Below are 12,601 nucleotides of genomic sequence, written 5' to 3'. Positions count from 1 at the left end.
GTGTGTTGAAGGAGAGAGAGCGGCTGTCATAGCGGGTGGCCAGTCAAAAATGGAAAAGGAAGCCCCGAAATACAAGCGGCGAGTTGAAGTCCCCAAGTCCTGGATGGGCCCCCAAGCCCACCCTGCGGAGGAGGCCGGGCCAAGGCGGGCCAAGCTCCGCATCCTCTTTCCCTCCCGAAAGCGGTTGATCAGGAGTTGATCATGGTGAGGGTTTGCCGGGTGTGTCTTCCTCTTAACACGTTTCTCCCTTTTCTTCCTGAGTTTGAGCATCTTCAAAGGCATGACACCTTTGGTAAAGGCTGTTCTCAGGGTGATCACAGGCCAATGTTTCCCACTTGTCCCGGATGTTTATACTACTTTTTTTAGATTTGCCTTGAGAGAAGTCTTTAAACCTCTTTTGTTGACCACCAGCATTACGCTTTCCATTTTTAAGTTTGGAATAGAGTAGCTGCTTTGGACCCCTTCATGGATCACTGCTATGAGCTATGCCGTGCAGGGCCACCCAAGATGGACAGGTCATAGTGGAGAGTTTTGACCAAACGTGATCCACCTGGAGCAGGAACCGGCAAGCCACTCCAGTATCCCTGCCAAGAAAACTCCATGGACAAAGGCAACAGGCATATAAAAGTTATGACGCTGGAAGATGAGCCCCTCAGGTCAGAAGGCATCCAACATGCTATTGAGGAAGAGCGGAGGACAAGTACAAGTAGATTCAGAGCTGATGAAGCGGCTGGGCTAAAGCTGAAAGGTCGCTCAGTTGCGGATATGCCTAGAAACGAAAGGAAAGTCCAATGATGTAAAGAAAAATATTGCATAGGAACCTGGAATGTTACCAGGTTTCTTTGGTCGGGGGGGGGGGGGGAGCACGCTAAATGTACAGTGTTGTTGCTTCTTTAATTTAGGGGATTTGGGCTTGGGTGTTGTTCTGAATGTGGCCACTGTGGGGCAGCACCTGCCTTCTTCTGGACCAGCCAGCCTTTGCTGGAGGAGTCCAGATTGGATCAGATGCTGTTGGGGGCCTGAACCCCACTACTGTTGCCATGGATTACCTAATGTTTTAAAAGAGAGAGTGTTTGTTTTAGCAAAGAAGGTTTTCCTTTACAGGGTGACTGGCAGCACCCAGCCACTGTTGCCTTAGGAACGCAGGAAGCACCTTGTGTAGAGTATGACACTGGGGTCCCATCAGGAATGCCAGCTTGGCCCTGTGACCATGGGTGCCTGGGGCCATGGGTGCCATGCAGCATGCATGGCCCTGGCACTGAAATTTGTGGGTGCTTGGGACCCCAGGACCCCAGGGAGGTGGCACCTATGTGTCCCACCCAGCCCAGGACTGTCCACGCCGACTGGAGGCAGCTGCTCTCCAGGATTTCAGGCAGGGAGTCTCTTCCAGCCCTACCAGGAGATGCTGCCAGGGATTTGTTTGTTTATTATTTGTTTCACAAAATTTATATGCTGCTTGATTGCAAAACAACAACAGTAACCTGAATCAAGTTTGCAAAAAGTTAACAAGAAAATCAAGACAAAATTACAGTAATTTGTTGTTGTTGTTAGTCGTGTCCAACTCTTCGTGACCCCCTGGACCAGAGCACGCCAGGCCCTCCTGTCTTCCACTGCCTCCCGCAGTTTGGTCAGACTCATGTTTGTAGCTTCTATGACACTGTCCAACCATCTCGTCCTCTGTCGTCCCCTTCTCCTTGTGCCCTCCATCTTTCCCAACATCAGGGTCTTTTCCAGGGAGTCTTCTCTTCTCATGAGGTGGCCAAAGTATTGGAGCCTCAGCTTCAGGATCTGTCCTTCCAGTGAGCACTCAGGGCTGATTTCCTTAAGAATGGATAGGTTTGATCTTCTTGCAGTCCATGGGACTCTCAAGAGTCTCCTCCAGCACCAGAATTCAAAAGCATCCATTCTTCGGCAATCAGCCTTCTTGATGGTCCAGCTCTCACTTCCATACATCACTACTGGGAAAACCATGGCTTTAACTATACGATCCCCTTCATGGATCACTGCCTTGCCGTGGCGAAGGGGCTTGAATAACTCAGAGAAGCTATGAGCTATGCCGTGCAGGGCCACCCAAGATGGACAGGTCATAGTGGAGAGTTTTGACCAAACGTGATCCACCTGGAGCAGGAACCGGCCAGCCACTCCAGTATCCCTGCCAAGAAAACTCCATGGACAAAGACACAGTAATACAAAATGTTAAAATTGAACCTGCGACTTTCTGCATGCTTTACCACTGAGCTACTGCCCTGTCCCAATCTTAATTTGCCCCAGCCGTCGGTGTATATAGATTAGCATATGTAAATTGCATGCAGATATGTGTGGTGTCCTGGTACCTTTAAGGACCTGGAAATCAGTCCTCTGTGTGTCTAACCAGTTTTGAAGAAAGCAATTTTTTTGTAGCAAACATCAAAGAGAGCAAGGTGACCTAAGAGGGCAGTAATCAAGTTGTTGGGGAGAAAGAGCCCTTGGGAAAGTGGGTGCAGCCCAGGGACTGAGTGGGGAGGTGGTGCAAGATGGTGGCAGCTTGGCTCGCTCTCAAAAGCAACAGCCGGGCGTGAGAGAGCTGCTTCTCCCCCAGCAAATAAGACCACGGCAACGGGGGTCAGGGAGGGCAGGTGCTGGGCGGGTAGCAAAGGATGAGGCCTGTCATTTTGCAAACAGCTTCTGAGCAGACCCAGACAGATGTCTTTCTGATCACCTCCTGGCAGCCCTCGCTGGGTGGAAGAGGCCACCTGGAAGCCAACGGCTGAGAAGATTCACAGCCAATGGGGTGTCAAGAAGATGGGTCACCTTCAGGCTGACCGCCCTTACCTAGGATCCCAAAGGGGCTTCTTGCCTCGAACAAACACTCCATCTCCACCACAGCCCTTCTGGGAAGGGCTGTAAGCTCAGCAGCAGAACGCCTGCTTTGCATTCAGAAGGTCCAGGGTTCAGTCAGCAACATGTGGTGTTCAGTGGCCTAACAGTTGCCTGTAGGAAGCCAGCAAGCAGGATTCAAGAGCAGATGGTTCCTTCCTGTGGTTTCCAGCAACTTGCATTCGTATTTTAAGGTTTGTAAGATGCTTCATGCAACAGTTCTGGAAAGCCTTTAAACTTGCTTTTTATAGAATCATAGAATGGTAGAGCTAGAAGGGACCCTGGGGGTCATCTAGTCTAATCCCCCGCAATGCAGGGATCACAGCTAAAGCATCTCTGGTAGTTGGCCAATCCAACTTCAGTTTAAACACCGCAAATGAAGGAGAGTCCACCAGAATATCCTGGTGGCAGGTCCATGTACTCCTGGTGAAGTAAACATTTATTTGTCATCATTTAATTTTTATTTTTTTGCTCCAAAATCTTGAGCTCGGGGAAGAAGATTTTTAAGCTTTCCAACCATGCAGTGGCCCAAATTAAAAAGCCCTTGTGCATTCAACTAGTTGGAGTTAGCCACTAGGCGGCACCCTCCTCCCTTCCTCTCCTCTAAATCAGCTGTCAGCTTTACATCACTCAGACAGCTGTGTCAAATTGGCAGAGATGCTTAAAATACTTTGCTGGCAGATAAGGGCTGTGGCCGAAGAATCTGGATTGAGCCACCTCAAAGAAGAGTTTTTGTTTTTTAGGAGGAAGAATATATTAGGACTCCCCTGGGACCACGTCATACAAAGTGGTAATTAAAGGGACTGGGTGTCTGAGTTGTTGGGGAGCAGACGTCTTTCTCACCATTGGGGTGCCCTGGGACACTCTGAAATGCCTGCCTTTAAATAGGATGTGCTAGCCTGTGCCATGCCAAAAGCTCTTTAGAACCTGAGTTCAGTTAAGAGTTAGGGGGCTGAAAGTTGTCCAGAGAACCGCAAGAGAAATAAGAAGAGCCCTTCAGCTGGATCAAGCCAAAAGGTCCCCCATCCAGTCCAGCATCTTTTTCTCACAGTGAAAATGATGCCTCAGTGGGAAACCCACAAGCAGGATCTGAGCACAATAGCATGCTCTCCTCCTGCAGTTTCCAGCAACTGGGATTCAGAGCATAAGAAGAGCCTGGCTGCTGGATCAGGCCAACGGCCAGCATCCTGTTCTTAAAGTGGCCAGATACCCCAAAGACCCTAGGAATCGGCACTGCTTCCCAGACACTAGTTTGGTTTTAAGGGAGAAAAATAAGAACACCATAAGAGGAGTATCCTGGATGTTCCGCACACTATGAACCTCTTTGAGTTGCTCAGAGCAACTTGAGAAATTGAATAAGAATGTACATTTTTAAAATAAAATAAATAAACCTTGTATTTGGGATTATGTTGTTTCCACCTGCAAGCAAAAAGTGGAAAACAGGAAAGAGTCCAAATTAAACCAGAAGCTGCCTTTTCTTTCTTTGCTGCTTCTCAGGATAAAGGCATTTCCAGACCTTTGAGAGAGCATTACTCAGAGTCTGATGTCATCCCATTATCTGAAAAGGGCTGAAGGGGGGGGGGATCGGGGGAGAGATCAAGTCTTGGCTTCGCACTGGTTCTTGCCAGCTGCTTTTGCCCTTGCTGCTGGAACTTAACTCTTGAGTTAAGCATAAACTCTCCTAACTAGGCAGGACTGGCTGCTTGGGACGTTTGTGACATTATACAAATCTTCAGAGCAATCACGCTTGGAGTCCTGTGTCCAGTTCTGCCCTCCTCACCTCATGGCAGAGCTGGAAAAGTTTCAGAAAAGAGCAACCTGCACAATCAAGGGGAAGGCTGAAATAGCTTGGGCTTTTCAGTTCAGAGAAAAGGCAGTTAAGAGGGGACACAGTACAGACTGAACTTTCCAGAAGAGGAATCTGGTTGGCCACTGTGGGAAGAGAATGCTGACCTAGTTGGGCCCCCTTTGGCCTGGTTCAGCAAGGCAGGGCTCTTCTGGTTTTCTTTATGGGGCTTAAGTCAAAACTACCATGAATGACTCCTGGAATCCAGTTTACAGCCTGAAGGACCACTGGAACCCCGCAAGGAAGGACTGCAGCTCAGTGGTAGAGCTTGACATGCAGAAGGTCCCGGCCTCAGACCTCACTGGCAGCATCTCCCAGTAGGGCTGGGAGGGACTCCTTGCCTGAAACTCTGGAGAGCTGCTGCCCATCAGTGTAGGCAGTCCTGGGCTGGATGGGCCAATGTTCTGACTCGGTAGAAGGCAGAATCTATGTTCCCTAAACACTGATGTACAAGGGTCCCAGAGTGTGTGTGGGCAGAAAACACAGAGTGCCTAGACTGAGCTCCCGGGTCATAAAGACACAATGGCATAAAGAAGGGTCCACTTCAGAGGGAAAGGACCACAAACCCTGCTAAAGGCACAGAGCAGGTCAAGGGGACTCTGACCAGCCCCACAAGGCACAAAATAAACGTCCCGCCTAATTTTCTGTCAACTGACTATAGTGCAAACTGCGATAGATCAAGCAGCTCTCTGGCATGGAGAAAGTGGAGAGAGAATAGTTTTTCTCTCTCCTAACATTGGAACTTGTGGACTTCCAGTGAAGCTGAATGTTGGAAGACTCGGGACAGATAGAAGATAGTCCTTCATCACACAACACATAGTTAAACTATGGAACTGTCTGCAACAAGAGGCAGTGAGGACTACCAACCTGGATGGCTTTAAAAGAGGACTGGGCAAATTCGTGGAGGAGGAGAGCACTCTTGATGGCTACATGGCCTGGTGATCATTGGCTGCAGTAATGCTTCTGAGTAATACCAGTTGCTGGAAACTGCAGGAAGGGTGAAAGTGCTCTTGTACTCAGAATCTGCTTACTGGTTTCCCACAGGCAACTGCTCAACCGCAGTGAGGAAAGGAAGCTGCACTAGGTAGGCCAAATGGCTTCATCCAACAGGCTCTTCTTGGGCTCCAGTGATGAAGGAAACAGAATTGCCATCCAGAATGCATCCACGGGGCAGCTGGTACCTGGGAAAAATGTCTTCTGATTGCCATCACAATCATTTTATAGACTGCCCTTCATCAAGGAACACTCTGCGGTTAGCGCTACACAAAAACACTATAATTACTGCCCAACAGTAAAACTTGAAATCAACATTCACAATCTTTTACGGTTCAGTGTTGCAGCAAACATCTCCTTCTGGCAAACCCCCAATAATTCTTCATAATTGTCATTTTCTAGCTGCCACTACAGAGGGATCCTGCACCACATGCAGAGGGCTGCCCCCTTCCTGCCGGGGGACAGCAGGTGGGGCCGAGCCCTGACCCCTTCCCAAATACCCCCAGAGATCTCTGGGGATGCAAAACCATCTCGCAGCAGGAAAGGAGCCCAACTGCTCTGAGCCTGACCGCGGCTTCCACCCTGCTCAAAAGAAGCTTATCCATCTCTGCTTCTCGACAAGCCCAGAACTGAAACCCTACCCAGCCAGACAGTTGGCAGCCAACTGGTGTGAAAATAACCCTGTCTCTCCTCAGTGGAGCTGACCAGCTGGAAGTCTCACTCATGTGTCTTTTGCAGGGGTGGGGAGGGGGGCAGCTTCTGTGATTTGTGATACTTTGGAAGGAGGCTTCTTGGCTTTCTCTCTGGACTCTCCTTCACTGCATGTTTCTTAACAGAGGCTGGGTGGCCACCTGTCGGAGATTCTTTAGCTGTGATTCCTGCATTGCAGCAGTGGGTTGGGCTAGATGACCCTTGGGGTCCCTTCCAATGCAATTCTACGATCTGCAGCTGGGCTAGCCAACCTTGCCAATGACAAGGGATATGATCAGACCAAGCTGCCCCAATTACCCTCTCAAAGCAAGTGGCTTTGGGGTTGTTTTTTTGGCTGAGTTAGGGGTCAGCTAACTAACCCAGAAAACATCTGAACCCTAACCCAGCCATCATGAGCTAACCATCATGGCAAGTAGCCACTGGTAGCTACTTATCTCCCACTCATTTGTCTAATCTTTTAAAGCCGTCTAGGTTGGTGGCCGTCATTGCCTCCTGCAGGACCCCCACAGCCCCCCCCCTAAAATGTGGACCTCACCTTCACTCATCCCCTCTGCTGCCACTTGTGCAAGAATGGCTTCCTCCTTGTCCTGCTTTAGGATGAATGGGGCAGCCAAGCTTTTCCTGCTACTGGTTCCCATGTCCAGTGAGGGCCCCTCCAGGTCTCCTATTGTGCATTCAAGATTATTTGTGCCCACGATGCTATCGGGGCGATCACCCATGATCTCGCTTCCAATGCTTGTTTACACCTGCGAAAGGTTTGAAATGAACATCCTGCTTCGTTGCCCATCAGGGCACGTCCTATCACTTCCCGCTGAAATCCTGGAACTTTTCATCCTACAAATGTCCTGGGATTCTTGTGCTTATTCTTATCCTGCTTTCTTGTGCTGCTGCACCTCCAAACAGCAATAATGCAGAAGAATCAGGGAAAGCAGAACCACTAACAAAGCAAAGTGATGTGGGGACTGTCCAGTACAAATACACCACTAATGCACATTTATTGTGTCAAGAACAAGTGGCTGAGTACAGTGCCCCCTCCAAAAAAAAAACCACACACACTCCCCAAATCTGGAGGAGACCTTAACAAAATCTCATCTGGGAAGGCTGCCCTGAAATCCCAGAATCTTAGAATTGGAAAGGACCACAAGGTAGATCTAGTCCAACCCCTACAATGCAGGAAAGCTGCCCCAGTTTTCTCCCCTCCCTCCTCCTTTTTGGGTAAAAAAGAAATGATTAACTGAGCAAATTTTAAATCACAGAACCACTTTCCACATTTTCAGAGGCAAGGAACACTAGATTTCCCTTTCCACAAAGTGAAGAGGGCCTGTTGTCATGGTATGTGTCTGGCCCCATATGGGGGGGGTCTCCCCCTTCTGCTGACTTGCAGCTTCACTGGGGACTGGCTCAGCTGGTGTGAAGCAGTCAGCCCATCCCTGACCCCCAAGCAGAGTCAAGCGCCAGCAGGCAAATACTCCACAAGACCCTTGGCACCTGCTCCCTGGGGCAAAGGCCTCCCTGCAGTCCAGTCTCTTCTCTGCCCTCCATGGGGTGGGGGGCCATGTGTGCTGCTGGTGCAGCAGAGCAGCCCACCCCAGAGTCCAGGCATTCTGGGACGGGATGCCATTCCAGTCTAATCTTTGCTCTGCAGCAGAGAGCCAGCTGCTTTCTGCCCTCCTGGCCTCCCCAAGCTCACTCCCTGACAGAAATAGAATTTTGGGGCAGGGGTGCTGGTGTTGGGGTAGGAGTGCTCCTCTCTCACCACTAGGGGCTCTCTGAGGGGCAAACCCCCTGGGGGGGCCAGTGGGCCTGGCTCTTTCCCTGGGACCTCAAACATTTCTGGGTGGGTGATGAATTGGGGGGGTGGATCCTAGGGAGGAGATGAACAGTTGGAGGCAACTGAAAGGAAGTGGGTTGGTCTGGAGCAGGCTCTGTTGAGGAAAGGGTTAAAGGACCCAGTTTGGAGTGAACTGGGCTGAAGTTTGAATCACTTTAAGAAGGGATGCTTTAGTTGTGATTCCTGCATTCCAGGAGTTTGGAGTAGATGACCTTTGGTGTCCCTCCCAACTCTACAATTCTATGATTTAGCCAGAGCAATGCAAATGGGAAATTGGTTGGCTTGCCTTCTCTGGCATTTGAGTTAGAGAGGCCATGTTGCTTAGTGGTTAGAGCAGCAGACGAGGACCTGGGGGAGACCAGGGTTCAAATCCCCCCACTTGGCCAGAAAGTTCTCTGGGTGTTATCTTGAGGGCCGGTCACAATTTCTCAGCCTAGCCTACCTCACAGGGTTGTTGTGGGGATTAAATGCCACCTTGAGCTCCTTGAAGGAAAAGGTGGGAAATAAATGCAGTAAATACATAAATTGAAGCCAAAGTTTGGCTCTGTAAATTTGCACCTGCGATTCTGTGGCCTTGAACTCTTGTCCTGAATCTTTTAAGAGCCTGGAGACACACAAGCCTCCATCCACCCACAGACCTTCTTCTCAGTGGGGGCAGCCTCTGGGCATCCCAGTGGACCTTTGAGGAGCCCACTGCCTCAAAGGAACCTTAGTTGCCCTCTGCCCCCCCCCTCCTCTGCCCTCCTCTTTCCCTTGGGAGCCCAACTATTACAGGGAAACCATGGTAGATTCCCCTTCCCTGACAGTTTTTAAAGAAAGGCTGGGGGGCCATTTTGGCCGCCTGTCCAGGATGCTTTAGCTTTGACTCCTAACATTGCAGGGGATCCCTCCAAACTCTACCATACTAAGATTCTGTGTGTTGTTTACTACTATTCAAGAAATTACTGTTTCCTGATGGCAACGAAGGAGCTTTGAGAAGATGCTTAGGCACACAGAAAGGCCTTTCTTTTTATCTTGCCCTCTTGTTTTACGTTTGCCGAAATCCACCAGTCTCCTAGCTCTCAGTGGACTGGAGACACAGGACTCAGGGGCAGCTTCTTAGCAACATCGACTCTTCTCTCTCTCTCTCTCTCTCTCTCTCTCCCTCTCCCCCCCCTCCCCGCTCCCCATGCAAGGTGCACCCAAGATAGCAGGGGGCTGGACTAGATGGCCCTTAAGGGGTCCCTTCCAACTCTACAGTTCTAGGAACAGTTTGACAGTGGAATGGGCTCCCTCTGGAAACTGTGGACTCTCCTTCCCTGGGGGCTTTTAAGCAGAGGTCGGATGGCCGCCTGTCAGGGATGCTTCAGTTGAGATTCCTGCATTGCTGGGGATTGGACTATTGGACCATCCTGGATTCTGCAAACTCTCCACTGTGAGCCGTTTTGCTACCTCTGAGCGACTGGAGCAGCTGAAGCAGCAGGACCCGCCATTGTGCCCCCCTCCCCAATTCCTCCCCCTGCCTGATCTGGAGTGCGAGAGAGGGGCCTGGGTCTCCAAACAGAGGAGCAACATCTGCTGCCTGGTCCATCTCCCCCCCCTCCCCAGTTTCCATGAAACTGGAGAGCTCTGTCAGTCTCCGTTGCTCCCCTTCCTTCGACCCCCTTCTCCCCCCACCCCTGGGGGGCTGCTGATGGATGTCTCCGAAAGCACATTCCAGAAAGCGCCCCCCTCCCCACAGCTGAGGGGCTTTAATCCGTCTCCATGGAGTCCAGTCAAAGGTGAGGGGGCCTCTTGTGATCTTTTGCTTTCTGGGGTTTAGACACTTAATTTTTTTTTTAAAAAAAAATAGTAAACCTACCCCCCCTCCTGCTTCAACTTTTCTGGGGCCTTGGGCTGGCAACAGCTGCAGATAGGGAGGGGCTGCCAGGGGATCAACTGGAGGATGGGAAGCCCCCCTGCTCCAAAGGAGGCCCTATTTTAGGAGAGAGAGGGGAGAGCAAGGGCTGAGCTAACCTGCCTTTTCTGGCTCTGGCCAGAATCTCCATCGCTGTCTCCTGATTTATCACTCCTCACTGTTGCTCAGACCAAGTGGGCTGCCTGGAAGCTGCCTGAGAGATCCCTCATCTCTGGAAAGTCCACACGGCAAGGGTGGGATTCACACAGCCACCCTCCCTCGCTTCTTCATCATGATCAGTGCCTGAAAAGAAACTCCTGTTCAGTAGAAGCATAGAATACTAGAATGGTAGGGTTGGAAGGGTCCCTGAGGGTCATCTAGTCCCACCCCCGTGACACAGGAATCGCAGCCATGACATCCTTAATAGATGGTCACCTAAGGTCTGCATAAAAGCCTCCAATGAATGAGAGTTGCTGAGGAAATGGTAAACAAAAGCTCTAGTCCACTTGTTCCCAAACCTTTTTCAGGACCACTGTCCCTTGGCTCTGGAAACTCATTCCCAGTGCCCCCTAAAAAACCCAAAAGCAACATTCTCCAGACGTTCCACAACCCACTGAAGAATATAATAGCACAATAAAATTCAAAATGGTAAACATTAATTGCTGTTTTCTAGGCTATCACATTTTGCAAAGTCATAATTTGAGTCAGGGAAAGTGCAGTACTGTGGGTTTTCCCCAGATAGCTCATTCATTGTCACTGCTCTCCTTCTGCTGAGTCTCTCATTCATTCTCTCATATATATATATATATATATATATATATATATCACTCTGAATTTGCAAAATGCTTATGATCTTTTTTTATCGTGGTGTGCTCTTTCTTTAGGGATGAGGCATGACTGGGCTGTGGCTCCTCATTCTCCTGGCTCCATTAAGAGCCCAGCATCACTCCGGCTCTTGGGACTGAAATCCCCACATGCTCAGGAGATCCCATGCAATGCATGCTCCCTGCTGCAGCGCAGGCTGCGCTCTGAACAGTTGTTCACCAACACGCAGCAAACAGCCAGTCTTGGTGTTGGGAGGAGAAGAGAAAAACAAACCAGCCACCCAGACAATGTTGTCCTTTACCATTTTCCCTTTCCCTTCATTTTTCCCCTCTCCTCCTCCTCCTCCTCCTCCTCGACATTCCTCAGGGGCCCGAAGGGAATCCGCCCGGACAAAGGGGCCTCCATTGTGGCTCCATTGTGGGGGGGGGCGGAGGCTTTTTCAAGGAATTGGGGCAGGGGGAGAGAGAGAGAGAGAGAGAGAGAGAGAGAGAGAGAGAGAGAGAAAGAGAAAGAAAGAAAGAAAGAAAGAAAGAAAGAAAGAAAGAAAGAAAGAAAGAAAGAAAGAAAGAAAGAAAGAAAGAAAGAAAGACCTGGCTAATAAACAGAACATCTCACGCAAACAGATGACTTGGACGAAATAGCAGGATGTTAAACTCATTCCAGAGAAAAGAAAAAGACTTATATTTAGAAGCCCCAAAGGATGGGGGGGGCGTGGTGGTGGGGTGTGTGTGTGTGTGTGTGTTTCTTCCCTTCTTGCCCCTCCTCCAAATCTAGCCTTATAAGGCCTGCAGATTTGGGGAGTTGTGCTGAGTGAGGTCATTGCACTGAGGTCATCGGCTCTCCCCCCCCCCCTCCGCAATCCCCATCCCATCCTCCCCCTGCAGAGCTTCTTTGTGTGGGCCTCCATTGAAGCAGCCATCACAGGAAACAAAGCTCTTAATTGTCTGGATTGGGGCCAAGAGAGGGAGGGGGGGGCATCAGCCGCCCGCCTGCTGGAAAGGGAGGCTTCCCTCCATTTTCCATGGCCATGTGGCCTTGTCCTTGGGTGGGATGATGGAGGGAGTGTGGATGGTTTGGTTCGGAGGGAGGCCACAGCCAAGGATCCCCTGGAAGTACAGAAGGGCATTTTGCTTTCTCTCATTTCCCCACATCTCCACATCAGACTGAGGGTTTTTTAAAAGGATGAGCCCTCATGAAAATTCAGCATCACTTTTGTGCAAATTCCTCCCCTTACCCACCACAATCTTGCCTTTCCCATACCCATCTATGCAGGGCTATTCCGCCTGATATCATGCATCTTTGTATGTCATTCTTCATGCTTCACATGTGCACATGCACTTTTTCACACATTACTTGACTGGAGAACTGCATGCAAATTTTGAAGGGTGTCGGTGTGTTTCGGTCTTGAGTTGTTTCAGAAAGTGCAAATCAGGAAGATTCTCCCATCAAGGTCCGGTCCCACAAGTGGCTGTTCTGGGTTAGATATCTCCCTCCTTTCAGTATTACTTGATGTGAGCAGCAATGAAAACAAAAAAGAAGTTGTGTTAGCGAGATGCAGCTACACAGTGAATTATGACTCCCTGGACCATGCTCCATTTTACTCCTGCCCCTTCAGGTTTGTGTGCTTACTGTTCTTGCTATGTAGATTTTGTGCGTCTAAGCT

This window comes from Podarcis cretensis (assembly GCF_951804945.1).
Source record: "Podarcis cretensis genome assembly, chromosome: 16".
NCBI classification, from domain to species: Eukaryota; Metazoa; Chordata; class Lepidosauria; order Squamata; family Lacertidae; genus Podarcis; species Podarcis cretensis.
This window is presented reverse-complemented; position numbering follows the sequence as displayed.